Source organism: Oncorhynchus masou, chromosome 21 (assembly GCF_036934945.1).
Source record: "Oncorhynchus masou masou isolate Uvic2021 chromosome 21, UVic_Omas_1.1, whole genome shotgun sequence".
Lineage (NCBI taxonomy): Eukaryota > Metazoa > Chordata > Actinopteri > Salmoniformes > Salmonidae > Oncorhynchus > Oncorhynchus masou.
This window is the reverse complement of record NC_088232.1, coordinates 47,515,554-47,541,125: the sequence shown is the minus strand read 5'-3', so window position 1 is coordinate 47,541,125 and position 25,572 is coordinate 47,515,554. Positions and strand designations below refer to the sequence as shown.

At 42.5% G+C, this 25,572-nt stretch overlaps 1 protein-coding gene across 3 annotated transcripts in view; it reads left to right on the top strand.

The window, feature by feature from the left end:
* The window catches only part of LOC135508439 (leucine zipper protein 1-like), a 63,110-nt gene that overhangs the window by 3,968 nt on the left and 33,570 nt on the right, over positions 1 to 25,572 (top strand). The window contains exon 2 of one of the 3 annotated variants that reach the window (XM_064928618.1): positions 18,831 to 18,921. The exons of 1 other annotated variant lie outside the window; for it this stretch is intronic. The gene's annotated coding sequence lies outside the window, so the exon portion shown is untranslated. Of the gene's footprint in view, positions 1 to 16,486; positions 16,997 to 18,830; positions 18,922 to 25,572 lie in introns of all 3 variants that reach the window. One more of the 3 variants, XM_064928617.1, reaches the window with a different exon arrangement.

The window sequence follows — 25,572 nt, the reverse complement described above, 5'->3', positions numbered from 1 at the left end:
CCTCCTATTTTTACGACCTGAGTTTACACATGATTCATTTTCCACTTGAAGGAAGCATGTCATTTCATTGCATGCTTCCTTCATCTGTTGCCTTTAGCTGAAACCAATGTGTAATCATATGGGTGCCCAATAGGTGTAAATATCAGAGTTACTAGCTGGACCTGAGGATTACAGAATGGCTGATTGACCAGTCTGGTGATTAAATGGAAAACGTTAGTTTAAAAACCATCGGGCAGTTCAAGTGTTCCGGTGTTGTGTATTTCATAGAACTGTAATGGTCTATAGCCCTCGATTATATATGTCTGAAAATACTTAGTCTTCCGGGATAGCAAAGTCAACGATGTAGAGAATGATGTTCCATGTTTCTTTAATAAGGACCTTGTTGAAATAGCGCAGATGATTGTGTTTAGTAAAGCAGACAGCCCACGTTTATTGTGATAATGAAATAATGGTCTGAGTATCCGGGACAGTGTCTCGTGTTGATGCTACGCAGGCCAGATGGACACTGCAGCCTGAGCGCAGGCAAAGGGTACGTACTATAGGAGAGTTCTAAATGCTTCTATGGAGTCTGCTAACACTAGCTTTGCCTTTTTGAGGTGTGTTTATTGGTGGGGTTTTTTCCCCCCAATCCTTCCTTTAAGACCCTGCAAAGTGGTAGTGGTCCTCAAACCTTTCTCCCCAGCCACACTTTTATCAGTGGTGGGTGACGGTCTTGTCTCTGTGATTTCAGCTGGAGTTCAAACCAATTGTCCGCTGTCTGTACTTTCTTACAGCACCACTGATCTGATATCAGTAAAGCGTTCCCAGTTCACACTGTTCATGCTGTTCACTCACTCATTAAAGAACGCCCTTTGACCTACTGGAGGAGATCTGTTGTCACTCCAAAGACGGCAGCTAGGGCAAAACCAGGCTATATTTATCCCGTACAGAGCAACATTATATTCCTGTGTAGGGCAGGGTGCCTTTGGCAATGGCAAGACTTATTTAGAATTATTGTTTTCTTACTATGCGTTCTTTTACCAAACAAACCTGGTTTGTGTTATTTTAATGTTAAATTCCATTTCCACTACAACACAATGAACTAGCCTTTGGGCACTGAAACCCTAGCCCACATCCGCAAAATCTTGAGCGTCCATAGAGTCGTGCAAAAGACTTCAGGTATCAAGTATTTGTTCCCTTTCTCCAGGTGCACAGGATTCATTTGAAGGGGACACAATTAAGCTACGGCTTAATGAAACTCTACTGTCACTGTTGTTACGCTGTAAGCATGGGTGGGCGTCTCCAGTAGAGCAGGGCACTGTATGGTAAATCCCGGGGGTAACTTAAGTTCCACTTGGTGTTTGTCTGTGTCTGTGCATGTTCATGTTTGCCTTCTGAACTTAAATTTGGGGTTGGGTATGCCACATGTGGACGGATAGTGTGTGTTGGCAGGAAGATGATGGGTACAGTTGAAGTTTCCAACATGATTAGGTCTTGAGTTGCTTTGCGTTGATCCTTTTTACCAGTGACTCGTTTTGGCCTCCTTAGTGTCAAACGGGTGCAAAATGGGCAGCTCATTGTTGGATGCTTCGATTGGATCTGGCAATCGGAGCGAAGAGTGGCGTTTCCTTGGTGGTCTTTTTTGTTGGAGCATGTGGCTATGTGATGGCAGCATTCATGTTATCAATGGGATGTGCCTCAGATCGTCCCCTAGGATACTGTCAGTATGTAATGTCTCAAAGGCTATATTTTTCTGTAGCCAATTGTTATAGTAAATATTTTCTTGTTCTTGTAGGTGATGAGCAGTGGGCTGGCTGGCTCAGCTAAATAAACTCGTAGCATTAGCTGGATGTTGATAAATTTACCTACACCTCTTTCCGAGGGAAAAGATATAAACACACTTGAGATTAAATTCCTGAGCCATGAAATATTTCATTTGTGTGAACTTTGTAGCCTTTGTTTCCAGACCTCAAGACAGTGCACTTGGGAAAGTCTCTCCATGGCTGCCACGTTTGTATTGTGAGTTGATATGAGCTTGGAGGCTTTTGACAGATCCGTTAAAGAGTGTTAGAGGCTAGCATAGGAGGTGTGCCGGTGAAGGAATGTGTTGGAATATGAGCAATTGGTCAGAACAGAGACCATCAAAAAAGACCATTCTGAATGATTTACCCATATGGTCCACTATCTCTAAACCTATTGTCGCTTGCTCTTGTCTCTACCTCACTTGTCTCATACTGTTTAATATATATTTAGAATATTCAGGTTTGTAATGCAAGCTTTATTAAGTCCTCCATTTTGGGCAGCACAAGTAGGCTACAGAGGTGATTTAAACACTGCTTCAGATTAGTGGTCGACCGATTTAATCGGCATGGCCGATTTAATTAGGGACGATTTTCAAGTTTTCAAAACAATCGGTAATCTGCATTTTTGGACGCCGATTGCATTCCACGAGGAAACTGTGTGGCAGGCTGATCACCTGTTACGTGAGTGCAGCAAGGAGTCAAAGTGGCTAGCTAGCATTAAACTGGTGATATTACTAGGTTAACTAGCTTGTCCTGCGGTGCCTGTTAATTTATCATCGACTCAGTCTATTTCGCAAAACGGGGGATGATTTAACAAAAGCTCATTTGCAAAAAAAAAGCACAATTGTTGAACGAATGTAACTAACCATAAACATCAATGCCTTTCTTAAAATCAATACACAGAAGTATATTTTTTTTAAACCTGAACATTTAGTTAAAAGAAATTCATGTTAACAGGCAATATTAACTAAAGAGATTGTGTCATTTCTCTTGCGTTCATTGCACGCTCTCAGGGTATATGCAACAGTTTGGGCCGCCTGGCTTGTTGATAACTAATTTGCCAGAATTTTACATAATCATGACATAACATTGAAGGTTGTGCAATGTAACAGCAATATTTAGACTTAGGGTTGCCGCCCGTTCGATAAAATATGTAACGGTTCCGTATTTCACTGAAAGAATAAATGTTTTATTTTCGAAATGATAGTTTCCAGATTTGACCATATTAATGACCATGGCTCGTATTGCTGTGTTATTGTATTATTAATTGATTAATTGATATGATTTGATAGAGCGGTCTACCTGTGCGATGGTAGGCGGCAGCGGGGATGTAAGTATTCATTCAAACAGCACTTTCCTGCATTTGCTAGTAGCTCTTTGCTGTGCTTTAAGCATTGCACTGTTTATGACTTCAAGCCTATCAACTCCTGAGATTAGGCTGGTAATACTATGCTATAAGAACATTCTATAGTCAGAGGTATATGAAATACAAATGGTATAGAGATAAATAGTCCTATAATTCCTATAATAATTACAACCTAAAACTTCTTACCTGGGAATATTGAAGACTCATGTTAAAAGGAACCACCAGCTTTCATATGTTCTGAGCAAGGAAATGAAACGTTAGCTGTCTTACATGGCACATATTGCATTTTTACTTTCTTCTCCAACACTTTGTTTTTGCATTATTTAAACCAAATTGAACATGTTTCATTATTTATTTGAGACTGAATTGATTTTATTAATGTATTAAAATAAGTGTTCATTCAGTATTGTTGTAATTGTCATTATTACATATATATATATTTAAAAAATCCGATACCAGTTAGTATCGGGTTTTTTGGGCCCTCCAGTAATCGGCATCGGCGTTGAACAATCATAGTCGGTCGACCTGTTAATGATTCAAATCGTATCTAACCGAATTGTTTCAAACTATGTTTCAGAGATGAGTATCGAATCGTCTTGAAAAGGAAAGATGCACATCCCTACTGCTGAGCCATCCTCCATTTCCTTGTCTCTGAAACGGAGACTGATTTTGTCATTGCTGCAACACCAAAATATTAAAATGTTCCTGCTTAGTTGCATGATGACCTGTATTAGTTTTCTGTTTTTCTGCAGAGCCATCATAACATCCTGGTATGCATGATTCTTTGGACTGCGATTGGACCATAGAAAAACAGTTTTGTTAACTTCTCTTTCTCCTAGTCATCCACTAGAGAAAGCCAACATGATCATTATTGTACTCATGCCAAGAATTGTGTTGGTGGCAAAGTGTTGAAGGCGATAAGTTCTCTCATGTTTAATCAGTTGCCCCTCGCCACTTTGGATCAACATTTGGTTGGCACAAAGAAGCAGCCACTCCATGTTTTGAGTACTTTCTCCCACGGTAATGGACTGACTTGGATGGTTATCATGGACATCCACGCCCTGTTGTGACTTTGAACCCAGATGGGTCCTGTACAGATACAGTAGGCTACACTGTGCCTATACAAAAGGCTTCTCAAGAATGACCCACGAAATGCAATCCTTTTGATTAAAAGAAAAGGAGGTAAGTGCTCAGAAATCATGTAGAGTCACAGTGGGTGAACTGGGACAGAGGGATGGACGGGGAAGTTAACAGGGAGAAAAAAGTTATGAGATTTCTCCTTAATTCCTCAGCTACAGTTCTTTTGTGTGTCCCTTGAATCTTCTGGACAGGCCAATATTTCTCAGCGTGGGCTCCCAACGATTCTTATCTATGGTTTCTCGACGAGTCCCTCGGCTGTTCTCACATGAGTCCTCCTCTCCGGCCCGCTGTTCTCCTATGAGTCCTCCCTCCTCTCCGGCCCGCTGTTCTCACATGAGTCCTCCCTCCTCCTCTCCGGCCCGCTGTTCTCACATGAGTCCTCCTCTCCGGCCCGCTGTTCTCACATGAGTCCTCCTCTCCGGCCCGCTGTTCTCACATGAGTCCTCCTCTCCGGCCCGCTGTTCTCACATGAGTCCTCCCCTCATGAGTCCTCCTCTCCGGCCCGCTGTTCTCACATGAGTCCTCCTCTCCGGCCCGCTGTTCTCACATGAGTCCTCCTCTCCGGCCCGCTGTTCTCACATGAGTCCTCCTCTCCGGCCCGCTGTTCTCACATGAGTCCTCCTCTCCGGCCCGATGTTCTCACATGAGTCCTTTCTCCTCTCCGGCCCGATGTTCTCACATGACTCCTCCCTCCTCCTCTCCGGCCCAGTTCCAGGGATATTTTTGGAAGTTAATGAAAAGATATCTGAAGTGCTTACCCTTAAAAGGGATGTCTGGGTCAGGGTGGGAACTTGTGTTGTGTTTAACATTGTGTGTGGTACCAGTGTTGAAAACACTGGAATGTCGTGCGTTAGTGGGCTGGAAAGAGTGGGAGTTGGGGGGGGGGGGGACACTTTCGGGAAAAGGGAGAAATATTTGTCATTTTTCAGAATCCATTCCAGTATGGTTCAAGGTGCATTCTTCATGTGGGAAAATGACTAGTGAGGAAGGTGAACATCGGACTCTAATTCGCAGGATATCTTCTCTATCCACAGCAAATTCTTATTACAGGACTGTACCTGTCTACATTACATAACCTGTTTTTGAATGATCGTCTCAGATGACTTCATGTACCACACACTGGTACTTTGCACAGTAGGCCTATCTTTGAAGTCAAAAGTATCTCAAAATCCTGTAACTTTTACCCCTGAGTATTCCATTTAAAATCCAGTCAATTCAGAAAAGTAAACCAAATTCCAAATCCACATTTTCCTCATTGAAAAATAATTGGAGTTGAAATTTCATTGTACTTCCTGAATTGAAATTGGGCTGACATGCATTTTATAGCCATTTCTACTCTGACTTTTGTACTACTGAGTATTGTAATGGGTCTTTCAACTCCTGTACCATGGTAGTTGAGTGAGACACATTTTCCTAAGCATCTTTTTCTTCACTCGCGGGATTTAAGATGGGCCTCTTATTTTCTGTTGCTTTTTCGGTCGAGACGGTCCTCTGTTTTTAGTTCTCTAGGCCTGTGGTTGGCAGATGGCCGGCTGGTCCAGCCTGGCCTCGCCAGCATACCACAAGCTACAGGAGTTCATCCCAAGGGCTCTTGTTGACGTTTGGTCTCCCAGAGCGATAGCTTGCTGCTGTTCTAGGAACTCTGAGATGAGAAGACGTTGACAGCAAATGTGTGGTTGACAGACTTTGCCAGAGGTGTCTCTCGTACTCACACTTCAAAGTGTGTGAGGGGAGGATGGATGATGATGAATAGGGAGAGACATGGGTAAAAAGTGTTATTTTCTGTTCTTGGCTGTTCTTTCTTAACTCGTAACTAGCCTTGCTGCTATGTTTTGTTTTACTTCTTAACCAGAGAAAGAGGGAGTGTTGGAGTGCGAAAGAGAGGGTATGGGGGAGGAACCGCAGGCTGCTTGTTAAACATGACCTCTAGAAGGATCGGGAGCTGTGATTAGCGTATTTGGTGTCAGTGAGAGGGCATCTAGGCAACAACCTGGAGCACCTAGCAACCAAAGCCACCTCATTTGTTCAGAGAGTGACAGCCCTGCCTGCTGTAGCCAATTATGTCATAAGAAATATAATCTAGTAATTTATTTTTGAAGTAAGCCAACATAAGCACCAGGCATAAGACTACTGTAACTTGACTGTCCTGGGCCAGTATCCACAAAGCATCTCAGCAGGAGTGCTTATCTAGGATCTGTCCATATAATCTTATTAATCTAATAGGTTAAACTGATCCTAGATCAGCACTCCTACTCCGAGACTTTGTGAATACAGGCCCTGATCTTACACTAGGAGTGTGAACATTTTAAACTGTAAAATATTTGACTGAAATTGGGACGTTAAAGCTTAAGAACAAAAAGAAATCACTCACCGAAAACCTTTTTTTTTTATCACAGTGCAGTTATCACAAAACTACCACTAAAACGACCTGATCATCATAAAGGGAAAAATGTAAATTGAACAAATACCTAACGCAACAATGCTGTAACATTAGGAGGAGATATGGATCTTTCATATGATTTGTCACAGATGTAAAGCACTCCACCTCATCGTAGTTAAGTTTGAAAAATTGCGCAAGGTAAGCTGTCAAACTGCCGTTAATAAGTGACAAGTGGCATGCTGTTTATCAGTGCCGTGCCCAACATCCTCAACTAGCTGACTAAAATTCCATCCCTGTGTTTATCAGTAATGCAGGCGACAACAAGCTAAATCAGCTGATTTACATCACTAGCAACCACTATACTTACACATAATTTGTGCAGGAGTCAGGCCTGGAATTTCGTGATGTTATGGGCAAGGCCATTTGGTCCCAATCTGGTGAGGTGCCCAATCTGCCAGCGCGCCAAGCCATTAAATAGCCAATTGCAAAAAAACACTAGTTATTCTGTTAAGAAAGACATGTGTATGCAAATGTACATAAATAATTAGCCAACCTTTTTATTGTTCTTTTTGTTTTTTCCTCTTATGTTTGTTGTGTAGTAAATGTTTTTATTTTCATAGTTTTTTTAAATGTTTTTTCCTGTGAAGCACATTGCGCTGCAATCCATGTCTGAAATGTGCTGTATAAATAAAGCTTGATTTGACTTCAGTGTAGGTGATGGCCTGTGTATATTGGCTACAGTCAGTCATGTCCAGACCAACTCTGACAGGAGGGAGGAGCCAAACCGCACCACAACATCCACCCACCTTGCAATCTGAGCGGAGGCGGTCAACATTGTGAAACTATTTTACCATAAACGCAATTGTTTAAAATCTGGATGTTTTTATTTATTTATGATGCATGTCTTACCATGTTCCGACCATAGGATTGTTTTGTAAACACTTCCTCATATGCCATTGAAACCAGCATTTCTCTCGTGTTAACTTAATTTAGTTTTACAGCAGCCAAAGACACAATCCTAGTCATATTAACAACCCATGCGGTGTGCTTTGGAGAACAGTGTTTGCCCGCTAATTGCAATTTGGAACATTCCTGCTTATAGCCTTACTGCAGTGTGCACATTGCTGTGCTTATAATGTGAAGAAATAGCCTTAATAGTTTATCAACATTTTAAGCTGAACTTTCTGATCTGTTGCATCAGCCTCATTGCTTTTATTAAAAGGTGTTTTGATTTACTGTGGTTGTATTAATTTGGGATCTATCGCCCCACAACTGTCCCAGAGTCTGTTTTTGGAAGAGTTATTTCTGGCACAGAACGACGAGCTGACCAATAGAATAGGTCAACTTTTGTCAAATTGGGGAAAGTAGAGTGACATAGGCTAGTGCTTTTGCTGTTCGTTACACATCTTGTTGTCTGACAAAGTAAATGTGGACAGTTCTTCTACCATCTCCAATGTGCACCTGGGAATTCAACGTGTGCTGTTGCATCCCCGATGTCTGTCTTCACTAGTTGCCTACTTCGAAGTTGCGATTCCTGTGAGAAGGGCATGAACACGTGACTGTCATTGGCTAATAAGAATTGCGATATCTGAGAGAGCCATGTGAGTGAGAGGTGCTTTGGAGCAGGGCGATTTGGCAGCCTGGAGTGGGGAATTATAATTATTATATTCGGGCATGGTTTTTTGTTGTTGTAGGAATTACATCCACACTCTAGGGGCCATCGTCTGCCATGTCAATTCAAGGCCTGGCAGATGTAGAATAAAAAAATTTAAAAAAGTTTTTACAGATTTCTCAGTCTATTTCTGCCCCAGTGCCTTTGTTTCATAAAGCCAGGGGCGCGGAAGACCATGTTTCATAGAGCGAGTCAAGTCAGGGGTGCGGGTGACCATGTTTCATAGAGCGAGTCATGTACAAGATGGGGGCGCGGGAGACCATGTTTCATAGAGCGAGTCATGTACGAGACGGGCGCGGGAGACCATGTTTCATAGAGCGAGTCATGTACGAGACGGACGCAGGAGACCATGTTTCATAGAGCGAGTCAAGTCAGGGACGCAGGAGACCATGTTTCATAGAGCGAGTCAAGTCGGGTGCAGGAGACCATGTTTCATAGAGCGAGTCAAGTCAGGGGCGCGGGAGACCATGTTTCATAGAGCGAGTCATGTACAAGACGGGGGAGACCATGTTTCATAGAGCGAGTCAAGTCAGGGGCGCGGAAGACCATGCTTCATAGAGCGAGTCATGTACAAGACGGGCGCAGGAGACCATGTTTCATAGAGCGAGTCATGTACAAGACGGGGGAGACCATGTTTCATAGAGCGAGTCAAGTCAGGGGCGCGGGAGACCATGCTTCATAGAGCGAGTCAAGTCGGGTGCAGGAGACCATGTTTCATAGAGCGAGTCAAGTCAGGGGCTCGGGAGACCATGTTTCATAGAGCGAGTCATGTACAAGACGGGGGAGACCATGTTTCATAGAGCGAGTCAAGTCAGGGGCGCGGAAGACCATGTTTCATAGAGCGAGTCAAGTCAGGGGCGCGGAAGACCATGCTTCATAGAGCGAGTCAGGTCAGGGGCGCGGAAGACCATGCTTCATAGAGCGAGTCATGTACAAGACAGGGGCGCAGGAGACCGTGCTGGCGAATAGATTTAGAATTTTGGAATATTGATAAACTCCCGTTGAGACGTCAAGTGTGCATCGTCTCAATGCTAATTTTAGCCAAAACACTTGCAAACTAGAGTTATCACTATAGAACACAACTAGAAGTGGCCCCTCGATAAAGGACTTTAGGAGCCAGTTGTTCAGCAAAGAGATTCAGCCTATTACTGCGGAAGATAGAACTTAATTCTCCCCTTAAGTGGTCATACGCAGTAGGACCATACTCTGCATTGTGATTTTTCAAGGAAAACTGTTTTATTTTTTTTAATGGTTTTTAAACGGCATGGAATATTGTCCATTTTTCACATCCCTATCTTACAGCCACTCTCCCTCTGGTCCTCTCTCTATTTTCAGCCCGAAGAGAGAGGGGGAGGGAGAGACCTGCTGGACTACATGTGAATGAGTCCTCACTGAGTGATGTCACTCAGACCCTGAGATAACAGTCTTGGCCTCTGTCTAGCCTTGATATCCATGAGTGGGGGCGTTGGAGTTTAATGACCCGTTGGCTCACATTGCTGTGGCAACCACCAGGCATGTTTTAAACATCCCGCTCTGGCCCCCTCTCTCGGTGTCTGACGGTTGACTATAACGCATGCGTGTGAAAGAGCGGGCGCGCTCCTGGATGGTTGCTTAGCCTTTCTGAATGACAGACAGCCTCCTCTCTGGTCTGCCCCCACAGATAGAGGGAGAGAACAAGAGGAAAGGGAGGGAGAATGGGGACGAGGAGGAGGGTGAGAAAGAGAGCGGGATGACGGACACCTGTATCAACATCTCTGCTGATTCAAAATACACCTTGTGTATTCTGCTATTCTAACTCTCCACTGTAAGTTGAGTCCCAGACTGAGTTCCTAAAAATACATTCATTTTTTTATTTTTTTATGACCGAGGCCTCGACCTTGGTGTTCTCATGTGTAGTTATGGCACCGCAGGCAGGTACTATGGTCTGTGTGCTGGTTGCCTGGAAGTGAGTGTGGGGCAGTAAGTAACAACACTGAGAAAGCACAATTCCATGGTAAAAGAGTGATGCTGAGACAAAAACCAATGATTGCTAAGTTAAACAAAGCATACAACTTTATGCACTAGGACTACTTTTAACAATTTCCACCGAAAAAGGAAGGAAGTATTTTTTTTAAACAATCCCCTTAACATTCCTATAGTCAACACTGTAAGCCTCATAAATAAATAAAAACATCCAGATTTTAAACAATTTGTGTTTATGGTTAAAAGAATGTACAAAAACACATTTTACTTGAACAGAGCATATGCAATGTTTGGTAACAGAATGATGGCACCAACAGCACCAAACTTTACGTCTGCACTTGTTCTTCAAGTAGATGTGTTTTTGTAGAATCTTTGGTGTAAATGTACCTTTGCAATCATCGGTATTTGTTTGATATATACAGTACCAGGCAGAGGTTTGGACACCTACTCATTCAAGGATTTTTCTTTACTTTTACTATTTTATTCATTGTAGAATTATAGTGAAGACATCAAAACTATGAAATAATGCATATGGAATCATGTAGTAACCAAAAAAGTTTTAAACTGTTGGAAAAGCATTCCAGGTGAAGCTGGATGAGAGAATAACACGAGTGCAAAGCTATCATCAAGGCAAAGTAGGCGACTTTGAAGAATATCAAATATTAAATATGTTTTGATGTCTTCACTATTATTCTACAATGTAGAACATAGTAAAAATAAAGAAAAACCCTTGAATGAGTAGGTGTCCAAATGTTTGACTGTTGCTGAGACTGATTTTTCACTTTAAAAATGAACAGTGCCACCCTATTACCATGGAATTGCCGCAGCACCTTCAAAGATTGAATAGGATCTTCCCTCTTTCTTCCTGTCATTTGTAATACTCCCACTCCAAAACCACACATTTTTATTATAGCCTGGATGTGAATGGTCTAAAACTAGCTTTGGGTGATTGTGTCAATTATGTTTACTGTTGCCTCTGGCCGTGCTTCTGTAATTCTATGTGGATAATTACTATGGGCCTGTATTTCTGTCGATCCTTCTGCACTGTACTGTAGAGCGTACATGTGGAACCACTGCTCCCCTCTGCCATCTCTCCCGTCTCTCTCTCCTCTCCTGCGTCCTAAAAGCCTAGGATCTAACAGGCGGCTTTCAAAACAAAATTCCTTCTGGATTATTCTTGTGATCAGAAAATGTACATGTTCTCTGGGTGACGAACGTTTAGACGCTAGGCTTCCCTTTCCTCCCCCCTCTAGAGTATACTCTATTTCCTACTGATGCAACCAAAAAAGTGACTACTATTTTACTTTCCATAATCATACGTGCTAACATGTCTGGATGGAAGCTTTCGTCAGTGTTATTTTTCTGCCCGTTCTATTGCAAACTCCATCAGCTCTTTGAAAAGGGGCAGTGCGCGAGTGGGTTGGGTGTCCCCCCCCCCCCCCCAGCCAGCCAGCCGGTTGCTTTTGGAACTCCTCATGCTAGCAGTCTCGTGATGCAAAATAGCTGTAAAAATAGAAATGTTTGAAGAATTTTGAAGCCTCGTTTCAAGTCGCTAGGTCCCGTCTGACTGCTGTATCCAGGCGCTAGGGGGATAGAAATAGGGCCGTCCTCACTGTTTGATCCGTTCTCTCTAACCTCTCTGGTTGGAGTGCCGTGTTGTCTTTGGCCTGGTCTAGCGAAGGAGTCTGCTGAGGAGACACACACACGGCCCATGTGTGAGGCATCATCGTCCTGCCATCTGGAAGGCCCTCATGCAGCCTCATTTATACCCGTCCTTCTCATTTTTCCATGCCCATCGGTAGGTCACTCGCCCACATCACGGCACATATGCTGTTTTATGGTTCCATGTTAAGCTTCCAATGTCCTACTTAACCCAGAGTTCAGTGTGAAATCTCTGTTTATAGGGCTGGTTGCCCGGATACAGATTAAGCATTTATCCTGGACTAAGAAGGACATTTAACTGGAGAATCTCATCGAGTTGCGAGAGCGATTGTGTTTTCTTCAGTCGTCTTGCTAGTAGGTTTGAAATGCTTACCAATCACCGTTTCCCCTGTATAGTAGGCAACTTTCAATCTGTCACAAGGTGATTTACTCTGTGGTTATGTAAGCATTTCGTTACATGTATATCATGTCCCGTACCACTAATAAAACTTGGAACCCTTTATTGGACCTGCATACAGCCATAATAGGATAAGTAAGGCACTTCCTTGTCTGGCGTCCCTGCCCCTCACACCCTCCCTGCCTGCCTCGGTGACATGGGCCTTCCTTTGTCCTGAGTAATAAGGCTACAGGAAGACCTGGTTCCGCGGCAGCTCGCTCCACAGGAATCCTTAACACTCCTAGACCTGACTAGCTCATTTGTGTTCTGGAATACTCTGCTTATTTTTTAATTTTTTTAGGATCCAACATTCTGCCCTTTTTAATTATGTTCTTCTCCTGTGTCTGGATTTATTTGTCTAGCTAAGCTGGCCCTCCTCTACTTTGCTGTGAACTGAACAATTCCCTGTCATGGTTCTACACGTTGGGTTCAATTACTTGATTGAGCCAAAGTTTGCTCATTTTCTGACTGGCGTGCAGCTTCACTCAGCATCCTCGGGTCCTTCCCTCCCCACTGACAGACGTCAGCCATTTTACTGTGTTGGTGCTCTTGATGACTTTGATAACTCACATCTGGCACTTAGAGCCACATGTTTTTCTCCTCCCTGGTCAAACAAGGGCACAACAGTGACTGTGGTGGTGCCAAGGGCCAAGAAAATCCTTCGCCCACCCACTTGGACCGACCAACTCATTGTAATTCTCCCTTTTTCACAATCTCCCTTCATTTCCCTTTCTCCTTCCCTCATGCTGGTCTGAGGATGCGTGTGGATAGGTGGGCCCCAGCGTTGGCCATGAAGAATGCAGTTGAAGTCCTGTTTTATCTGCTCTCCCTCCGAGCTGGAGGTCTAAGAAGCATCTGGCCCCTCCGACATGCCAAACACAAAAGACCTGAATGGGCAGCAGACCTTATAAGGAAGCAATACGAATCAATTCAAGTCCAAGAAATACCTTCTTTTTTTACCCAAGTGAGTCACCTTATTGTGTGGGTTGGCCTGGGGAATGTTCTGTAACTATTTTAAAATGACGAGGAGCAGCAGTAGTAGGAAGCTAGTATTACTGCTTTTTGTGATAACGATGACAATTGTCAAGTAACTACATCGTTTAGCTGCTTTTACTCCTTTCCATTCTGCAGTGTAGAACGAAAGCCGGTTGAAAAAGGGGGGGGAAAAGACTTCTAGATATACTTCAGCATTTTGGCAATGAGATCCATATTGGCTCAGATATTACAAATGGTACCCACGAGTTCATCTGACTCTGGGGAAGTAGATAAAATCCCGAAGTATCCCTTAAAGATGTCCTCCTGCTATTTTTGAGCTTTTACTTTTGAAAAGCAATATCCCAAGTATAAAAAAATAATAAAATACAATAAAGTACACACACTAAAGGGTCATAAGCATATGTTTTGAGGAACTGCAAACTTCAAGGAGTGAGTCTAATGGGAATCCGTGCCTCGGCCTCCCCCCTTGCTTCAGGAAGAATAGAGGAACAATGAAGAACAAAAGAGGAAAGCCTCCCCACTTGTGCTTTGTCATGACTGAATTAAAAACAAAATGTAAAGCGGGTGTTAAATGAGGTGAAAAGGAGACTGGAGTGCCATGTTAAGGTTGCTTTTCATCTTGGGATAAAATATTATAATACATCAAATCAGTTTATTGGTCGCATACACAGATTTGCAGATGTTGTCGCGGGTGCAGCGAAATGCTTGTTTTTCTAGCTATAGCAGTGCAGTAACACCTAGCAATTACACACAAAATCCCCAATTAAAGAAAATAAATGTCGCAACAAATCCAATTAACAACCTACTGTAACAGTAATCCAAAAACAATCTATACGTATCTGCACCTGATGAATTTACACAAGATATACTTGGAATGATATATTAGTGAGCTATGTTATATTCCGTGTATAAATATGCTATGTGTATTTAACGGTAACTAAAATGCAATGTACAGTAGTAGAAATATTAGAATGGGCCATGTAGTAGTATACAGGGCATTCAAAGGTTTCAGACCACTTCAATTATTTTCACATTTTGTTACATTTGTTACGTTTAAAACCATATTATAAAATGTATTAAATTGTTCCCCCCCCTACAGCAGCCAATGAGTCATGTTCTATCCCATGCTTCCCACACCTGTTGTTGGCGGTTCTCCCAAGTGATGTTTGCGAGTAGCTTCGTTCATTAGCGAGGGGGAAATGAACTAAGTTGAGGGAAATGAAGTCCCAGAAATGCAAGAACAATTACTGCCAAAGAAAGATGGTGTGTCTGTTGTTTGGGCTTATGTTGGTTTTAAACTTAGTGATATCGAGCAGAGTGAGGCAGTGTGCTTGAACTGTTGCAAAAACTATAACAACCACTTGCAGTAACACAAGCAACTTACTCTACCATTTGAAACACAGACATGTAAATACAGCATGACGAATGCATGGCGAATAAAAATGTGGCCAACAAGTGTCATGACGAGCAAAGCCCATGCAACAATCCATTACGGAATCGTTTGCACACACAACTCCCTATGCAACACACTCACCGACGGAATTAAATAACATGGCCCTAAATTCAAGTTTTATTTATTTGACCTTTATTTAACCAGGTAGGCAAGTTGAGAAGTTCTCATTTACAATTGCGACCGGGCCAAGATATAGCAAAGCAGTTCGACACGTACAACGACGCAGAGTTACACATGGAGTAAAACAAACATACAGTCAATAATACAGTAGAAAAATGTGTCTATATACAATGTGAGCAAATGAGGTGAGATTAGTTGAACAAAGTAGGTTCCAAAGATGGTCCTCTTTTCACCGTTTCACTGTCTGTGTAAAGGGACCAGTTCAGGTCATCAGTGATTTGCACGCGGAGAAACTTTTCACCCTCTCCACTGGGGCCCCATTGATGTGGATGTGGGCATGCTATCTCCTGTAGTCCACGATCAGCTCTTTCATTTTGTTGACGTTGAGTGAGAGGTTATTTTGTTGGGACCACTCCTCCAAGGCACTCGCCACCTCCCCTGTAGACTGTCTTCATTGTTGGTAATTAGGCCTACCGCTGTTGTTGTCAGCAAACTTGATGATTAAGTTGGAGACGTGCGTGGCACCACAGTCATGGGTGAACAGGGAGTATAGGAGGGGACTGAGCACGCACCCTTGTGGGGCCCCCATGTTGAGATCAGTGTTGGTGAGATGTTGCTTACCTTCCTCTTGGTCATCCCATCAGGAAGTCCTGGACCCAGTTGCACAGCGAGATATTCAGGCCCTGAGCTTAGTGATGAGCTTGGAGGGCACTATGGTGTTGAAGGCTGAGCTGTAGTCAATGAACAGCATTCTTTCAGAGGTATTTCTCTTGTCCAGGTGGGATTGTGCAATGGTGATTGCGTCATCCGTGGATCTGTTGGGGCTGTATGAAAATTGTAGTGGGTCTAGGGTGTCGGGTAAGGTGGTAATATGGTCCTTAATTAGCCTCTCAAAGCACTTCATGGTTACAAAAGTGAATGCTATGGGGCGATAGTCATTTAGTTCAGCAACCTTCTCTTTCTTGGGTACAGGAACGATGGTAGACACCTTGATGCAAGTGGGGACAACCGACTGGGATAGTGGGAGATCTTAATGTCCTCAAACACTCCAGCCAGCTGGTCTGCGCATGCTCTGAGGACACTGCTTGGGATGCTGTCTGGCCTGGCATCCAGAAGGTGTTTAGATTGTCTGTCTGGAAGTGAGGCGTCAATTTCCACGAAGTGGCTGGCTTTCCCTTTGTATTCTGTCTACAGTCCCTACAAGTTGTTCAGGTTTTGAGCGAAATAAAGGATGTTGCGGGCTTCTTCTGGCGGGGCGTATGACTGCTCTATCAACAAGGTACAACATTCCTGTGCACCATCCCTATCTGATGGAATGTGAATATGAGTGGGTGGCATGCACTTGCGGGTTTGTTGTCTGAAATTGACAATTTCTATTTGGTGTTCTATTCTTTTCTTTGTTGTCTTCCGCTTCCCTCCCTTCACCCCCCCTCCCCCTTCCACCCTTCCCGGTTTCGTACCTCTCTGGGCATCCTGTTCAGCATGTTTAATTTGGGCATTCCTTTCCTTTGCTCGCAGACAAAACAATCCAAGAACTCTCCGAGCGAACCACAGCCCCCTCCTTATCCATTTCCCTGCTAATCACTCACAGGAAATGGGCTCCCATGCAAACTAGCTCCAGCGCAGAAAGAACCCTGCATGTATTTTAATGCCCTGAAATGTTGCGGTAAGGAAATTAAACATGAGCTCTCCCCCCGCTCACTTTCTTTCTCCCTTGCTCTCTCCCTTGCTCTCTGTCATTACATAGCTGTCTGGCTTTCAATCCTTTCTTTATATACATTTCCCCCCCCATATTGTTTTGACTGATCTAGCCTTTTTCTTCATCTATTTCTTTCATAATTGTTGCTCAAACCTCTGCTTCACAGGTTCAATCCTCTGGCTTTCTGATATCTTGTATCTTATCACTGTTACCATCATTCCATGCCAGAGTCCATCCATAACATTCCCCGACTGGCATGTAGAACGCAATTTCTGTTCCATCTGTCATGGGCTGATTTACTTTGGACTCCAGAGATCTGCCCTTTACCAGTAAGAAAAATCCAGAAACATTTGATCACATGGTATCAACAAATATGTCTCCTGGTTTAAGCTAAAACTGTACAGTGTCAGATGACCGATGAACGAGGAGAGGTCATTTTGTAATGGCCACCCACAAACTACATGAGGTGTATTCGTTGTTACGTGTAAATTCTTTGTGATTTGCTGCTCTGTACTCGAACACAGTACGACGAGATTAGAAACCCGCTCGCTGTGCCAGCTTGCTCTGAAGGAGGTAGGGGTAGCAGGGTTTGCACGTTTGGTAGTTATTGGTACCGGCCGTGACAATATTTGGGTCAAATCTCTACCCAAAGGACTCACGCCAGGTGGGTCAGAGGGTTTGGCTGGTTTGATGTGCACGGGGAAATGTGTGTGTGTTTGTGGGAAAGACGAGGTGCTTAGAGATATACACACTGGTAGAGGGCTTTATCAGCCTGGATTTGACTTGTGTTGATAAGTTCTTCAAGGCGGCTCAATGTTGTTTATTAAAGGTCCCAAACTGGGGTGGTTCTAGCTCTGTACATCGTGCTGCCGGCTCTGTACATCGTGCTGCCGGCTCTGTACATCGTGCTGCCGGCTCTGTACATCGTGCTGCCGGCTCTGTACATCGTGCTGCCGGCTCTGTACATCGTGCTGTACTTTGCCCCCTTGTGTAATCATAGAAAGGGAACATTTTTTAAGAAATTGGGTGAACTGTCTGTAGCTGTCTTTCCGCTAGTGGTCGTAGTTTAAATTGTAAACAGCATGATAATAGTCCCTGCTATTCAACTGACCTAAAGGATCCATGTCTATGAGTGTAAAGGTAGCAAGGCCTGTTGAGCCCCACAACTTGGAGTCAACGTTGAGACAACGCTGTGTGGTCATTTGTGTGTTTGCTGGGCTCCTTGTGACAAACTGACCTGATGCATTACCTTACAGTTAAACAGAATGTCCAGTATGCATGCCATTATTCAGCAGATCTGTTTGTTTATTCAATGACTACTGTGTGACAGCTCATGAATGTACCATGAACTGCCCAATACTAAGGGTTTATCCTTGAATTAGCAACATCCCTGTAGCGAAGGGTGTACTGGAATAGTCCTACTGTAGGCACGGCGGGGGTTTACATTAAATAAGTATGTCTGCAGTTACCAGTGTACTGTAGCGGGGAGGGGGGGGGGGTCCTCCTGTTATTTCAGTCTCTCTTTCGTCTGTCTGTGATAACTTGTGTTCCTTCAAACTTTCCTCTCTTTTCACTGACATATTTTCATTTTCTACGTCACTAAAGGGATGTTTCCCCCTCTTCCCCACTTGAAAATCCAGATATATAGTCTTAACGGTGGATTCTTTGTGCTTAATGAAACACATGGAATGCTACTGCACAAAACCGGTTCATGTGTCAGAAGAAAGAAACAAAATATCTCCTGGTCTTCTGTGGCAACCCGTGTTTGAGAGGAGAAGTAGTGCTCGACGTAGGGCCAGAATGGAATGAATGGAGCACTGTTGTTGGGCCAGGCCAGCCAAAAACGATTGTCTGGTCATGCATGAGACAATTGCTGAGCAACGAGATGTGGTACATATCTGACTGACTTCTCAGTCCTCAGACCACCTCTAGTCAATGGCTGCATTTGCAGAGACAGCACAATGCTGATCATTTTCCCAGATCTATTGGGCTACCTGTGTAAACACAGGTAAGATGCCTTCGTATGAGTGGTTCTTTTTTACAGTGATCCCATTGTCAGTTGACTACCAAGCACAACAATGGTGAAAGGATGCTATGAATCATTACTACGGTAGAATGTGAGAAACTCATATTATGGTTTGCCCTGTGTGTGTTCTCCCTCAGGTTATAGGGCTTGTGGATAGAGCTCCATGGTGAAACCACCTGGAGACAGAGGCCTTGTTTACCAGCTTCTTAGCACCCAAATAAGCAGCAGGTAAATTGTCTGTGTCAAGACTGTACACTTAAGATTACAGTATCTACATCCTAGTTCCTGTATTTGTTCAGTGTGTGTGTGTGTGTGTTTGTCAAGACTGTCTTTCCATACCCTTACCGGATCTACATCTGTAGAGATTGTATTTTTGTGTGCGTACTGTGCCCAAATGTTTGTGTATTGGCACTCCTGTGCCCATATGTGTGCGGCAAATTAGTTTTTTCATCCAGCTGCTCAGTTGGAATAGTTGGAAGAGGAAACGCAGTGTGAATTTGGTAGGAAGGTTCCGGATTCCAAGGCCGGTTCTTACCTCTGAACCCTTTGTAAGCCTGTTTCCTGGCGGGCCTGGGCAGTGTTGCACTAAAGCCGGCGTTGTGCTTCCTTCCCTATACCCTTAGGTCAGCGAGGAGTGGCACACACACAGTGCAGGGTTTCCAGGTCAAATACACACAGCCCAAAGACCACTCAGAACCCACAAGGCCTGAAAACTGTTGCAACATTTATCCAAACCTTTTCTCATAACGTTATCGAGCTAATTAAGAAGCAACATTTGGTTTTCCATCAATTTATTGCGAGCTATAATAAATAAATCCCTTTTGCCCTTGTACATAACTCTAGATAAGTCTGACAGGAGGGTTTGTGATGGAAGTTGGACAGAGGATCTCAATCTCTGTGCAAGAAACACTTGGACGAACTTAAAAAAAACTACTGTTAGGAGGCTATTTTGTGGCAATTTTGCCGTTATGTGCCAGATGTTAAGACTACAAAGTACAAACTGCTATAAATGGCCTATTTGCGAGATTGACTTTTAATAGACTATTAAATCTGGGTTTATGATTGTAATTAAACGTTGCCATGGTTTGCTTAGCTAGATGCAGGTAGCCTATGTATATTATTTTATTTGTTTATTTAAAAATACAACTGCTAATTCTATCTGTTTTTTCTGAAAAATAGTAGTCTGTATCTAATTTCAGATAGCTTACAGTAGCCTAGGCAAGATGTAGTAGGTAAGCTGAATGATTAGGCAGCTTGCTTAGTTCAAATTGGTAGACTCATTTATCGAGGTAAGAAGTGCTTGTGTTTCCCAATAGCCTGCTGGAATACTGAGGATGGATGTCATTTCAGTCACTGAATTATATATTATATGTACAGTACCATTTTTCAAGGCTTTTTCTTAATTTATTTCACTGTTTTCTACATTTTAGAATAATAGTGACGACATCAAAGCTAGGAAATAACACATGGAGTCATGTAGTAACAGAAAAGTGTTAAACAAATCAAAATAGATTTTAAATGTGAGATTCTTCATTTGCCTTGATTACAGCTTTTCACACTCTTGGCATTCTCTCAACCAGATTCATGAGGTAGTCACCTGGAATGCAGTTCAATTAACAGGTGTTCCTTGTTAAAAGTTCATTTGTGGAATTTCTTTCCTCTTTAATGCTTTTGAGCCAATCAGTGGTGACAAGGTAGGGGTGGTACACAGAAGATGGCCCTATTTGGTAAAAGACCAAGTCCATATTATGGCAAGAACAGCTCAAATAAGCAGAAAAGGAATGACAGTTCCTTACTTTAAGACATGAAGGTCAATCAATATGGAAAATTTCAAGACCTTTCTTCAAGGGCAGTTACAAAAACCATCAAGGGCTATGATGTAACTGGCTCTCATGAGGATCGCCACAGGAAAGGAAGACCCAGAGTTACCTCTGCCTCTAAGTTCATTAGAGTTAACTGCACCTCAGATTGCAGCACAAATAAATGTTTACAGAGTTCAAGTAACAGACACATCAACTGTTCAGAGGAGACTGCGTGAATCAGGCCTTCATGGTCGAATTGCTGCAAAGAAACCACTGCTAAATGACACCAATAAGAAAAAGACTTGCTTGGGCCAAGAAACACGCGCAAAGGACATTAGACTGGTGGAAATCTGCCCTTTTGGTCTGAGTCCAAATTTGAGATGTTTGGTTCCAACCGCTGTGTCTTTGTGAGATGCAGAGTAGGTGAACAGATGATCTCTGCATGTGTGGTTCCCACCGTGAAGCATGGAGGAGGAGGTGTGATGGTGTGGAGGTCTGTCTGATTAATTTAGTATTCAAGGCACACTTAACCAGCATGGCTACCCACAGCATTCTGCAGCGATACGTCATCCCATCTGGTTTGTGCTTAGTGGGAGTGTAATTTGTTTTTCAACAGGACAATGACCCAACACACCTCCAGGCTGTGTAAGGGCTATTTGACCAAGAAGGAGAGTGATGGATTGCTGCATCAGATGACCTGGCCACCACAATCACCCAACCACAACCCAATTGAAATGGTTTGGGATGAGTTGGACCACACATTGAAGGAAAAGCAGCCAACAAGTGCTCAGCATATGTGGGAACTCCTTCAAGACTGTTGGAAAAGCATTCCAGGTGAAGCTGGTTGAGAGAATGCCAATCGTTTGCAAAGCTGTCAAGGCAAAGGGTGACTACTTTGAGGAATCTCCAAACTAAAATATATTTAGATTTGTTAAAGTGTTTTGTTGTCATTGGTTACTACATTATTCCATATGTATTATTTCATGGTTTTGATGTCTTCACTGTTATTCTACAATGTAGAAAATGGCAACCCTGATGCAGTGGCACACAGACGGTCACACACGGAGTGCCAGCTCACACGGTTGCCCTCAATAACACCCTCCCAGTAATGTGCTCTCTCTGTAAAACTTACTCAGTACTGGGAAAAGCCACAAAAAATGTGTCACGGACTGTCCAAGTCAACTCAGGCTGCGGGCACCGTCTGCTTCAGCATGCTAGTAACTTTGGATAATATCTATGAACACTTATCTATGGAGAGTGGTACATTTAAGCAATTTGGCAAGAGGGGTGTGGTATGTGTATGTATATATATATATATATATATATATATATATATATATATATATATATATATATATATATATATATATATATATATATATATATATATATATATATATACTTATCTATGGAGAGTGGTACATTTAAGCAATTTGGCAAGAGGGGGTGTGGTATATGGCCTATATATATATATAAAAATATAATGTATGTATATATGTGTATATATGTGTATATATGTGTATATATGTATATGTATATTTTATATATATATATTTTATATATATATATTTTATATATATATATTTTATATATTATATATATATATTATATATATATATATTATATATATAATATAAAAATATATAATATATATATATAATATATATATATAATATATATATATATAATATATAATATATAATATAAATATATATATATAATATATATATATATATAATATATAATATATAATATATATATATATATATATATATATATATATATATATATATATATATATATATATATATATATTATATAATATATATAATATATATATATATATATATTATATAATATATATAATATATATATATATATATTATATAATATATATATATATAAAAAAAAATACCCGTGATTTACTGTCTGATATACCACTGCTGTCAGCATTCAGGCCTCGACCCACCTGGTTTATAAAATCAAGTATCCAAAGGTGACTGTTTAAACCCATAGACTTGATTAATTGGTCCTCCCATTCGGTTGTATTCTTTCTTCAGGTGTAAATTAGAACGTGGTCAATGTGGGTCGTTGTCATGGAGGTAGACTGTATTGTTGTAAATAGTGCAGAAGTATTGAGAAGAGACCATATGAATATGCTGTATCATATCTCCCAGTGGTAGTGCCTAGAGCTACTGTATCCATTCCAAACATACAGTAATGAGTCAGTCAACAACCCAGACGTATTTATGGGTCTTTCTGTCTCTGTAGACTCAAGCAGCAGGCACATACACTGTAAGATGAATCCTCCACCTTCTCACTCTGTATAGTTCCACCCCTGTCCTCCGTTTATCTCCATAGGTTTATTCCTTTGTCTTTTTTAAATACTGCTGCATTATAAGGTAAGAGAAAGGGGAGGAGGAATGAGGCACCAGTCTCTGCTCTGTGACAAAGCTACACCGGGCGGTGTGATGTCTTCCTCTGACTGCAGGCTGGATGTACCTCCATCCACCACCCAACCTCTTCTGTTTATCCTAAACAACATTACATTACTCCCACTCTGTTTCTCTCTCTCTCTCCTCTTATCACTCTACTGCCTCGTTTTTTTTCTTCTCTGCCTCACTTTCTCCATTTCTCTCTTTATTTCTCTCCCTCCCCCACTCTGTGTCTCTAGCCTGGGATGATGATGATGATGATGATGATAAGTGCTGGAGAGTGCTGCATTCCAGCTGCATTGTTCCGGTCTGGCAAAGCCCTGCTCATCATTCTGTGGGCTCACTCCCCATCACTTTGTAGCTCTTTCTCTCTCCCTCATACCCCGTCTCTCTCATACCCCGTCTCTTTCATACCCCGTCTCTCCTACTTAGTTACTCATCCCTCTGTCAGCCTCTCACACAAGAGACACAGTGAATCTGAAGCTCCCACAGTGCCGTCTTGCAGCCGCTGTGGGTATCTAATGCCAACACTCTCGCTGCCAGGCTGTGCCAACCGGAGAGGGCTGGCATCCAGACGGACTGACGGGAGGGAGAGAGGATGCCCGAGGGCATCTGTTCTGGCTGTTGCTGACACACGAGAGCACACTCACAGACGTGCATACTTACCGTCTACTTGAGAGACACACACACACACACACACACACCTTCTCAACAGTTGTGCACTGTACTACACTCATATGACATACCCCACAAATGTTCCATAAGAATTCAATCTGGGCCTTGGTCCCAATCGCCATCTCACTGGGCTCCTACTAGCAGGGGTGGGAAATTCCAGTCCCCGGGGGTCTGATTTGATGTCACAGTTTTGCCCCAGCTAACACACCTGACTCCAATAATCACCTAATCATGATCTTCAGTTTAGAATGAAATTTTATTTAATCAGCCGTGTTTTGTTAGGTATGGAGGAAGTGTGCCACCAATCAGGCCCCTGAGGACTGGAGTTGCCCACCCCTGTTCGAGGGTCCTCTCACTGTCCTATTGTATTGTCCCTGGCTCATGTATTGTGTCGTAACCTTGAACTGGTGGAGTGCTGTTAGGCCTTGGTGCCAGTGTGCATACCCTCCCGGTCTTCTCTGACCTTGAACATGGATGATAGTCAATAGAGGAGAGAGCAGAGATCATTCTTGGATATGAAAAACCAATGGACCGGCTCAGTTTAAGGAATGTATTTATTTGACAGGGACAGTGGACATTCATCAACAGCATTTGTCTTCGCATTAAGTCCAGGATACTAAGTACCAGTTAGTATTGTTATAGCCTCACTTAATTATTATTATTTTTTTACATTTACAATTGGTTTGGAGTTAATGTTTTATGTGAAAATGCTTGTGTATTTCATTATAGTGGATTTATGCTCCATCTTGTAAGAGACGTGTAATTTTGGAGCTGTGAGTTAGTATCTAGTCTGATTCTATGAGACCTAATGGTATGGAGCTATATGTTTAGTATCTAGTCTGATTCTACGAGACCTAATGGTATGGAGCTATATGTTTAGTATCTAGTCTGATTTTACGAGACCTAATGGTATGGAGCTATATGTTTAGTATCTAGTCTGATTCTACGAGACCTAATGGTATGGAGCTATATGTTTAGTATCTAGTCTGATTCTACGAGACCTAATGGTATGGAGCTATATGTTTAGTATCTAGTCTGATTCTACGAGACCTAATGGTATGGAGCTATATGTTTAGTATCTAGTCTGATTCTACGAGACCTAATGGTATGGAGCTATATGTTTAGTATCTAGTCTGATTCTACGAGACCTAATGGTATGGAGCTATATGTTTAGTATCTAGTCTGATTCTACGAGACCTAATGGTATGGAGCTATATGTTTAGTATCTAGTCTGATTCTATGAGACCTAATGGTATGGAGCTATATGTTTAGTATCTAGTCTGATTCTACGAGACCTAATGGTATGGAGCTATATGTTTAGTATCTAGTCTGATTCTATGAGACCTAATGGTATGGAGCTATATGTTTAGTATCTAGTATGATTCTACGAGACCTAATGGTATGGATGAGTTTCAGTGCATGCTGTAGCTTGGAGCTTGGCATGTTCATGTATGTGTGTTAATGGTTGTTGGGCAGTCTGTGTGGGGGTAGAGACTGAGTCATAGTTGTAGAGTCTGTGGGGGTAGAGACTGAGTCATAGTTCTAGAGTCTGTTCTACCCCTCACAGACTCTAGAGACTGAGTTATATAGTAGTTCTAGAGAAGGGGGAGAGAGAGGGGAAGTGCTCCCGATTGCTTGCTGCTGACCAAAGTAAACAGTAGGTTGCAAGTTGGAGTGGGACACAGTGTGTGTGTGTGTGTGTGTTCACGAACGATCATGTGCATGTATTAGAATGTGCATTATATACAGTCTGTTCCTAGCATCTGTACAATGTGCTCAGACAAGTAGCCAAATGTGAGTGACGCAGGACAGGAACATGCTCTGTCTCCCTCCCTCTGCCCATCTGTTCCCACTCAGTGAACCTGCCTGTTGCCTAAGCTCTTCTCTTTTATCTGCCCAAGGCTGCCTGTTTCTGATGACATCATTACTTAGTGAAGGGGAGGGGTGGGACTCACAATGGCTGGCCC